Genomic DNA, 11006 nt, shown 5'->3' with positions numbered 1-11006 from the left:
TTCCCGCGTGTGCGTCTGGTGTCGCACTAAGGACGACGACAATCCACGGACAGTCTCGAGAACAAAGCGCGAGAAATCATGGAACTGATGGCCTACCCCAACTAGCTTCCGATGCCCGGTTTGTACCAAGAGCACATCTCGTGTAAATACTTGTACATAGATTAAAGAGCACCAATAACGTCTGTAATAATGTCTAGCAATGGCAACGAGTACCGAACCAGCCTCTAAAGTCAACGGACGCAACTCCAAGTCTGCGGTGATGACGTACCAAGTACCACAGTTCGACGAGACGAACGATAAGTGGACTTCGTATATTATCCGCATTGGGTCCTACTTCGAGGGAAACGGCATCGTGAACGATGTAAAGAAGAGAGCGCTTCTCGTGTCGGCACTAAGCTCAAGAGCAATCGACGTCTACCTACTCTCAAGCAACCTACTCTCAAGCGATTGAAATTCTCGAAGAAATTTACGCACTGAGACCGAACGAGATAGCTGAAAGCTTACAATCTTTCACGAGGGTTCAGAAAGAGGAAGAGTCGGCTCAGCAATTCATCGTAGAACTTCGGCAGCTGGCCGATAAATCCAACGTCGGCGACATGTTAGACTGCATGCCACGAGACAAGATAGTGTGCGGAATTCGAAATATTGTCACGGGTGGTGACCAATTAACAAAAATAAACAGGAAGAAATAAACGTTTAATGTGGCGAACTTGTGCCAAAAATAAAAGGATACAAAAGATGATAACAGAGCGTCGCGGGCGTCGAAGTCGGCGTAGCAGCAGATTCGAACGCTGGGGCGAGACTGAATCCAGATCGCCACGCGGAACCCCTTATGAACACGTGTGGGCTTCTGGAGTAATCGGCGTAGAAGGTTCGGCGTGTAGAACATTCTGACCTCGAACAAGCCCCCAACATGGTTCTCGAATTTACCACGAGCGACGGCTCGTGGTTCTCGAACTACTGCATCGCGGTATCCTCCAGGGAGAAGTAGAGGTTTTGGAGGCGCTGCTCAGTGGTCCATCTAATATGGCGTGCTACACGTTCGTAGTGCAGAAGCCAACCCTCTACGTCTTCGTGGGTCTCGCCATGGAAGGTCGTCGGGGTTCGCTGGGCAACATGCAGGTAGATGACGGCGGCGGCGGTCGGGGACTGCGATTGCTGGTCGTCCATCGTCGGCCTCGTTGGCGGCTTGGTTCTAGGTGGCAGAAGTCCGTATTCTGGGTGTAGACCTTGGGTGCGGCGACTGGTCCGAGTTTCAGGTTCCGCGTTGAGTGGTCTTCTCACCGGGCTTGGAATTCGGCTTGCACTGCGGGCCCTGGGAGGGGAACGCTGCACGGGCAGGCGGTACCCCGCACCTCCACCCAAAAGTCACGGGTGGTGACCAATTAACAAGAAATAAACAGGAAGAAATGAACGTTTCATGTGGCGAACTTGTACCAAAAATAAAAGGATGCAAAAGATAATAACAGAGCGTCGCGGGCGTTGAAGTCGGCGTAGCAGCAGAGTCGAACGCTGGGGCGAGACTAAGTCCAGATCGCCACGCGGAGCCCCTTATGTACACGTGTGGGCTTCTGGAATAATCGGCGTAGAAGGTTCGGCGTGTAGAACATTCTGACCTCGAACAAGCCAACATGGTTCTCGAATTTACCATAACATTACTTTACAGAGTCAACAAAAATGTGCCTCCGCGGCCAGGAATCGAACCCTGGCTCTCAGCGTGGAAAGCAAGCGCGATAACCGTTAGGCCACGCGCGCGCTGCCTATATACTTGGCCAGCTGCGCGCGTGACATTTCTCTCCCCTTTAAAAAGTGCATCGTCCCGATGCAACCCCCCTTCCCCCCCCCCCCCCAAAAAAAAAAAAAAGAAAAAAAAAAGAAACACAAGACAAATAAAAAGAACGGTAAACTAAAGAGTCATTTGGAACACACAAGGTTCAGAGTTTTATCGAGCGTAGTACGGCTTCAGTCGCACGACGTGAACGACTTCCGGTCGTGGGGGGCGGCGCGACGAAGTCCGTGTTCCGTCGGGCGTCACCTCGTAGTTCAGATCCCCGAGTCGACGAAGCACTTTTTAGGGTCCAAAGTAACGTTTCAGGAGTTTCTCGCTCGAGTGAGTGAGTCTCGAGTGGGAAAGGCGGCAGCGATCGCGCCAACATGTCTGTAATCGGAAACTTCTGTCTTCTACAGCTGCTGCTTTCTGGGATCGCCGATTTTGGAAACGTCACACTCGGCGAAACAATATCACTGCGGCACACACCTGGTAATCGCCGGGGAATTCCCGATGACCGTAAGCAACAACCTGATCATCGCTGGACCACTCAGCACTTCCGGCATGACAGTCTGTATCGCCTCCATTCGGGAACGTCAGCTGACATCCTGGATGAACGGCACAAAAGGACCGCTTTCGACCGATCTGGCTTCAGTGGGAAAGGCGGCAGCGATCGCGCCAACATGTCTGTAATCGGAAACTTCTGTCTTCTACAGGTAAGGGCAAATGCTCCCTGTTACCGTAGTGACGATAGATTTCTATTGCTGCTGCCTTTCCCACAAAGAGCACGAAACTTACTACTGTCTATGAAAGTGATTTTTATAAGCTTGCTGATTCTAGCAGGCGATGTCGAGGAAAATCCTGGCCCTGACACTGATATGGCTATCATACTACAGCAACTACAGAAGGGTCAGACAGCTATTTTGAGCAAACTTGACGACATCGAGAAAAGACAAACAAGGTTGGATAGTTTGATCAGCGACTTTGGAACTAGGACTGAATCATTAGAATCTAAAATGCAAACGTTTGAAAATGTAGAGCGTGACACATCACGAGTTTATAACCAGGTCCGTATCTTGTCAGAGAATGCGGACGATATGGTTAGGAAACTCGATGACTTGGAAAATCGTGGCCGAAGACTAAACCTTGTCTTTTATGGTATCGAAGATCGGGAGCCCCGCGAGAGTTGGGAAGCATCCGAAAATCTGGTTAGGGCCTTGTGCCAGGATAGACTGCAGATAACGTTCGGGGAAGTTCAGAGAGCCCATAGGATCGGGAAGTATGGACCTAACTATAACCGTGCGATTATTGTAAATTTCGCATCCTACAAGGACACAGAAAAAATTCTTAGTAATGGTAGGAAACTTAAAGGTAGTAATTACGGCGTTTCGAGGGATTTTTCACCTCGTGTCAGGGAAATTCGTCGTAGGCTATGGGCGGTTGGCAAAGCACGGAAACAAAACGGCCAGGACAAGGTTTCGCTTGTGCATGATAAGCTAATCATAAATGGTGACGCCCATGGATGGGATGATATTACAGAATCTGTGATCAAATTAAATAAGCAATGACGACCTGTTTCAGCATTGAAAAGCGTGACTGAGTGTGGCTTCCTCCTGATTAACTGTCAAAGCCTAAAAAATAAAATTGATGACTTCAATGGGATTTTGCAGATTTTTAATCCCGATATTGTTTTCGCAACTGAGTCATGGTTGGACGCTTCAATCAAAGACTCTGAAATATTTCCGTGTGATTATCGGGTTTATAGGAAAGATAGAAATGCTCGTGGAGGAGGGGTATTTATCGTGGTCAAAGAATTGTTCCACAGTGTAGAGATTGATATTCATTGTAACGACGTAGAATCCGTATGGTGCAGATTAAGCACTCCGTAAATGGGCACGATGGCATTGGGTTCCTTTTATCGTCCTCCGGGAGCCAGCGTTGAGGCTATCAGGTCATTAGATTCTATCTTTTCCACACTTCCTGACGATCGTTTTATATTGGCTGGGGATTTTATTTTGCCTGATTTAAAATGGGACGGGAATACACCGTCCGGTGGCGTTTCTTCGGCATTTAATGATGTAATCAGTACGTATGGCCTTAAGCAGTATGTCTCGACTGCTACTAGAGGTGCCAATATTCTAGATCTAATACTATGCAATGACCCAAATGTGGTTCGATGTGTGAGTGTCCTACCGGGAATAAGCGATCATCACATAGTTACTGCTAAGTTTATCCTGCCGCAATTAGTCCCTGCAAGCCACGATGTTAAAAAAGTGTACATCTACGGTAAGGCCAATTACAATGAAATTATAAATGATCTAGAGGACGAACTAAATATGTTTATGTCAAAATCATTGACTTATGATGCCAACTCACTGTGGACCGACTTCAGAAATCTGCTGTCAAAGCTTGTCGATAAGCACATTCCTTGTATATATGTAAAGGACAAACCAAAACCCGACAAACCTTGGCTGAATTATAAAGTAAAAAAAGTAGTTAGAAAACGCTCACGTATGTATTCCAAGTATAAAAAAAATCCTGCTGCCAATCTTGAGTACCGTCTAAAAGAGCTGGATATAGTTTATAGGAGCACCATAAGTACGGCCAAGGAGGATTATTTCTCTGGAATGGCAAAGGCTACCAACATAAATTCGAAAGCCTTTTGGAGTTACCTTAAAGAAACACGAAAAGAAAGAACAGGCATTCCGAGTATTGCAAATACTGGTAGAGTCATAACAGATAATACAACTAAAGCTAATTGTTTCAATGATTATTTTCAGTCAATATTTCTCAAAAACGGTGACTACGAACATTTGCCGATTCTTACAGATAGAGTGGAAAATGCTATGCCTCCCGTCATAATCACGCTAGAGGGAATAAGAAATTGCTTAAACTCTTTAAAAGAAGACAAGGCCGTCGGTCCAGACGAGATGTCCCCCAAGGTATTAAGAGCCTGCTCGTGTATAGTTTCACAATACTTTTATGTAATTTTTTGTAAATCTCTCGAAAGCGGATTGCTCCCTAAAGAATGGAAACAAACGTATGTTGAACCAATTCATAAAAATGGTCCAAAATCAATTGTTGACAATTACAGGCCGATTTCCTTGAGCTGTATATCATGTAAGATATTTGAACACATTGTCTATAGTAGTATAACTAGGCACCTAGAAGATAATAACTTTTTTTTGCCCTAACCAACACGGTTTCCGTAGAGGTGTCTCCTGCAGTACCCAATTAGTTGAGCTCTATCATGATTTAGTTAGTACGGCTGAAAACAGACTGCAAACGGATGCCATTTTTGTGGATTTCCGCAAAGCGTTCGATTCTGTTTCGCATCAATTGTTATTACACAAAATGAGTGCTTTAAATATCGACCGTAATGTGCTCCGGTGGATAAAAGACTACCTGAGTGGGAGGAAACAGTGCGTCGTCCTGGGGGTAAAAGATCAGAATACGTAGATGTAACTTCGGGGGTACCTCCAGGGTCAGTGCTGGAACCACTTTTATTTTTAATCTACATTAATGATATAGCGTCTTCCATCTTCTCTAATATCAGATTATTCGCGGACGATTGTGTAATTTACAGAACAATAAGGAACGTTAACGATGTCTCTTCTTTGCAAGAGGATTTGAACCGGGTTAGTTTATGGTGCGGGACCTGGGAACTGGGGTTAAACACAAGCAAATGTTTTCATGTCGCTTTTAGTAAAAAGAAACATAATATTGATTCGGCTTATGCTATTGGTCGAGACTCGTTGCGGAAAGTGTCTGAAATTAAATATCTTGGTGTCATTCTTTCAGAAAACCTTTCGTTCAATCAGCACATAGATATGATCATGAAAAAGGCTGGCAGGGTTCTTAGCTTAGTCATCCGCAATCTTCGCTCTGCTCCACAAATCTTGAAAGAGACAGCGTATCGCTCACTAGTTAGACCACGTCTAGAATATGCGAGTGCCGTATGGGACCCGCACCAAAAATATCTCATAGATAAGATAGAAGGCATACAAAATCGCGCTGTGAGGTTTATTCTGAATACGTATTCTCGAGCAGAGAGTGTGACACAAATGAAAGTTTGTATGGGTATCGAGCCTTTAGAAAAAAGACGTAAGAAAAATAGAATTAAACTTATTTACGCTATCAACAATGATTTAACTGGAATAGACAAGTCTAATTATCTAGAAATGCCCCACTATATATCGAGTAGGAGGGACCACGTAAAAAAAAAATACGCGAAATAAAATGTGGAACTAACTATATGATGTTTTCTTTTTTTCCGAGAACTATATCGGAATGCAATGAACTGCCGTCTGATATTGTATCAGCTAACAGTGACTCTTTTAGTAGCCTTATTAATGCAATGTAAGTTTCTGTGTTAAGTACATCATTGGTTTTTTCATAATATTGCTATTGTGTGCTGGTGTGAATCATGTTTATTGATGTTGTTGGAAATTGCTGATGTGTGCTGTTATGTGACTTTCCAATTTATAATGATATATGTGAATCATGTAACCCACTCCTCTGCTGTAATGCTCCGGCGCTGCAGAGAATAAATAAATAAAAAAAAAAAGAAGACCGCGGCGGCGAATCGGTGTCCACACCCACACCCTGTCTCCGGGCTGGAAGTGGACGTCCCGACGACGAAGGTTGTAGCGGCCAGTGTCGACGCGTTGTTGAGCCTTAATACGGAGTCTGGCGAGCTGACGGACTTCTTCTGCCCTTTGGGCAACCCCCTGGGCGTCGTCGCTTGCGTCGACAGCCGGTTCGTGGGGTAACATAGCGTCCGGCATTGTCGTTACCTTGCGCCCATGCACCAGTTGAAAGAGTGTCACTCCAGTGGTCTCTTGTACGGACGTGTTGTAGGCAAATGTCACGTACGGCAACACCTCGTCCCATGTCTTGTGCTCCACGTCGAAGTACACGGAGATCATGTCGGCGATGGTTTTGTTGAGTCTCTCCGTCAGCCCGTTTGTCTGCGGGTGGTACGCAGTGGTGCGACGATGGCTGGTGCGGCTGAGACGAAGGACTTTTTGCGTCAGCTGGGCCATGAATGATGATCTACGGTCTGAGATCAGGACTTCGGGAGCGCCGTGCCGGAGGACGATGGACTCGATGAAAAACTTGGCGACTTCAACAGCCGTTCCTGATGGAAGGGCTTTTGTCTCGGCGTACCTCGTGGCATAATCGGTTGCGACGATTATCCATCGGTTCCCTTGCGTCGACGGTGGGAAAGGGCCGAGTAAATCCATACCGATTTGCTTGAATGGGGCAGATGGCGGCGCAATAGGCTGAAGAAGTCCTGCCGGTGTCGTCGGTGGCTTCTTCCGTCGTTGACACTCGTGGCAAAATCGGGTGTAGTGGTGTACTGTCTGCGCAAGCTTGGGCCAGTAGTACTTTTCGCGTATCCTTGCAAGACTCCTGCCGTAACCAAGGTGTCCCGCCGTCGGGTCATCGTGGCAGGCTTGAAAAATATCTACTCGAAGACTGGAAGGGATTACCAACAACCACGCCGTGTTGTTGTCGCTGAAGTTCTCCTTGTACAGCACGCCTTGTCGGATGGAGAAGGTTGGCAGTGTTCGTACAAAACCGCGGGGAACGGCGCTTCCTTGTCTCTGTAGGTGTTCGATGGGTGCTCGCAGCTCAGGGTCGTCTCGTTGGAGTGCTGCCATGTCGCTGACATCCAGAGCGCCGAGGAAACACTCATCGCCGTCCTCTTTGGTGCAGGCAGGGCCGGCCTCGACTGGGGCCCTTGACAGGCAGTCGGCGTTATTGTGCTTCCGGCCGGACTTGTACGCCACGGTCATGTCGAACTCCTGCAGTCGTAGGCTCCACCGAGCGAGGCCTCCGGAGGAGTCCTTCAGATTCGCCAGCCAGCAGAGCGAGTGGTGGTCTGTGACCACGCGAAAAGAACTTCCATACAAATATGGGCGAAACTTTGTTATTGCCCATACGACAGCGAGGCACTCCTTTTCAGTCGTTGAATAGTTCCTCTCCGCGTTAGACAGCGTCCGACTTGCGTATGCGATAACTCGCTCTGCTCCGTCCTGCACTTGGACTAGTACCGCACCCAGTCCGGTGTTACTGGCGTCGGTGTGATTCTCGGTTTCAGCAAACTGGTCGAAATAGCCAAGAATCGGGGGCGTCTGGAGTCTTCGTTTCAGCTCGTCGAATGACCTCTGGTGTTCTTCTGTCCACTCGAACTTTACGGCGTCCTTCGTGAGATGTGTCAGCGGTGCGGATAGCTTGGCGAAGTGTCCAACAAAGCGCCTGTAGTAGGCACAGAGTCCGAGAAATCTTCTCACGGCCTTCTTGTCAGACGGCGGCGTAAATGCAGCTACGGCGCGGGTCTTCTCGGCGTCAAATAGAACACCCTAGTTGTTCATGACGTGGCCAAGGAACTTTAGTTCCCCATGGGCGAACCAACACGTTGTTGGCTTGAGTGACAGGCCAGCGGTCTTGATGGCTTGAAGCACGGCTCGAAGTCGTCTAAGGTGTTCGTCGAAATCTCGTGAGAACACCACGACATCGTCCAGGTTGACGAGGCAGCTCTGCCATTTCAGACCTGCCAGCACGGTGTCCATGACGCGCTGGAAGGTGGCTGGTGCTGTACAAAGTCCGAACGGCATCACTTTGAATTCGTACAGTCCGTCGGGAGTGACGAAGGCAGTTTTCTCCCGGTCACGTTCGTCGACTTCAATCTGCCAGTAGCCATTCTTCAGGTCCATCGACGAAAAACATCGGGAGTGGCGCAGTCGGTCTAACGTATAGTCGATGCGGGGGAGCGGGTAGACGTCCTTCCTCGTCACAGCGTTCAGTCGACGATAGTCCACGCAGAACCGCAGGGTTCCGTCCTTCTTCTTTACAAGGATGACTGGAGACGCCCATGGGCTTCTTGAGGGTTGAATGATGTCATCGTCGTGCATCTCCTGGACTTGATCTTGAATCACTTTCCTTTCCTTAAAGGAGACTCGATAAGGCGACTGGTGGACAGGAAGTGTGTCGTCGTTGGTAACAATGCGATGTTTCGCCATTGGTGTTTGGCGAATCTTCGATGTCGTGGCAAAACAGTCACTGTATTCGGCAAGGAGATCAACCAGTTGCCGGCGCTTCGTAGCTGGGAGCTCGGGTCGATGTCGAGCGGCGGCGGCGTCGTGCTGTTCTGCTGTGGCGACGAGGTTTCCTCGGAGATTGCGGTGATTACGGCTGGCGCCTGAAGCTCCTCGACGTGGCCCACGGTGGTACCCTTCGTTAGGTGCTGCGGCTCCTCTCGAAAGTTCGTCACAAGAACAGTTGTACGCCTTTTTTTGAGATCCGTTACGCCTCTTGCGACACGAATTCCTTTTTCGAGGAGCAGTTGGACGCTGCCTTCCAGAAGAGCTTCACCGTGCATGGCTGCGTCGGTTATAACGGTGACGAAAACACTCGACCGCGGCGGTAGGTTCACATGATCGGCGATAACTCGGATCGCGGTTGACGTCGTGTTGGTCTCCACCGGCGGTAAAACAGGTTTTCGCAACGTCAACTGGTTTGCCCCGAGGTCGATGACGGCGCCATACTCGCAGAGAAAGTCCATTCCGAGGATAACGTCCCTCGAACAATCTTGCAGAACGACGAATTTCACAGGGCACGTTTCACCGTGGATCTCGACGCGAGCAGTGCATCTCCCGACTGGCGTGATGAGATGTCCTCCGGCGGTTCGTATTTGGGGTCCATCCCACGGCGTCATGACTTTTCGCAGGCGGCGAGAGAGCCTCCCACTCAAGACTGAGTAGTCTGCTCCGGTGTCTACAAGTGCCGATGCGTCGTGGCCGTCGATTATAACGTTAAGGTTGTTGGACACCGATGCAGGGACGTCGTTGTGATCCGTAGCGTCGAGAGAGTGGGAGCGCTCCGTCGTTCTTGGAAGCTCTTTACTACGGTTGTCTTCGGCAACGCCACCTCCAGGCGTTGCCCCCTTACAAAAATTTTTAATGAATTTCATTTGACAGTTTATGGAGTCTACTCATTATATCTTTTCGAGTCTCAATAGAAATGCAAACGAGTTTTGTAACGAGTCCGTAAGGAGTTTACGAAAACTATTGGCCACCGCGTTCCAATTGATGTTTCGACAAAGCTACCGCATAAAGTTTCCAATGTATTTCATATGAATATAATTTGAAAGTCTATTGACACCGTTTCGAGTCTGTGTTGAAAAACAATTGATTTTTTGTAACGAGTCCCTAAGGAGTTCACGAAAACTATTGGCCACCGCGTTTCAATTGAGGTTCAGCCGTGCCACCTCATAAGAATTTCTAATAGATCTCATTTGAAAGTCTAGATACACTGCTTTGAGTCTCTGTTGAAAATCAAATGTTTTTTTCTACCACGTTGTACTTGAGGTTTTGACGTGCCATCTCATTAGGTATATTCCGACGAGTCGGAATATACCAAATGAGGTGGCCCATCAAAACCTGGATTGCAACGCTGTAGAAAATAACATTTGATTTTCAACAGAGACTCAAAGCAGTGTATCTAGACTTTCAAATGAAATGTATATGAAATTATACTCCTAGCATGGGTTTCTAGATAGACGGCTCCAAGGGGGAAGACGGCAATAGGTTGCATAACATGTGGTCCGGATCTAACCGTTGTTTTGAGGGAAGGGGAAAGTGAGTGCAAGTGTTACTTATAAATATGCCTATATACGCATGCAAGGTTCGGAAAATGCCTGCATAAAACCGTGGGAAGGAGTAATAACTGGTTTATTAAAAATGCAAAATTCCAGTATACGGTACACTGCCTTCGTGTTCATGGGGGACCTTGTACTGCCTTCGTGTCCATGGGAGACCTTGTACTGCCTTCGTGTCCATGGGAGACCTTGTACTGCCTTCGTGTCCATGGGAGACCCTGTACTGCCTTCATGTCCATGGAAGACCTTGTACTGGTAACCTATAAAGAAAAAAGATGCACAGTTACACGTTGATCTGCTTATCTAAACTTCAATGCCCGCGCAAGGTATCCTGTTCACAGCGCAGCACTACCTCAGCGCTGAATCAGTATACAAACCGGGACATCAGTCCTTTATGAAAGGAGGACCCTCAGAACACACGATACAAGCCATGGAAGTAGCAGTGACTCGTTGCCTTAACAGGACTGAGTTAGCGCTGCACTGTATGTGTGAACCAGCCTTAAATGCAGAAAGTCACATTCAAAATTCCTACATTTTTGCTCACCCAGGCACTTAATTTACACACTACCTTGA

This window comes from Ixodes scapularis, unplaced genomic scaffold, assembly GCF_016920785.2.
Source record: "Ixodes scapularis isolate PalLabHiFi unplaced genomic scaffold, ASM1692078v2 ptg001477l_1__unscaffolded, whole genome shotgun sequence".
Lineage (NCBI taxonomy): Eukaryota > Metazoa > Arthropoda > Arachnida > Ixodida > Ixodidae > Ixodes > Ixodes scapularis.
This window is presented reverse-complemented; position numbering follows the sequence as displayed.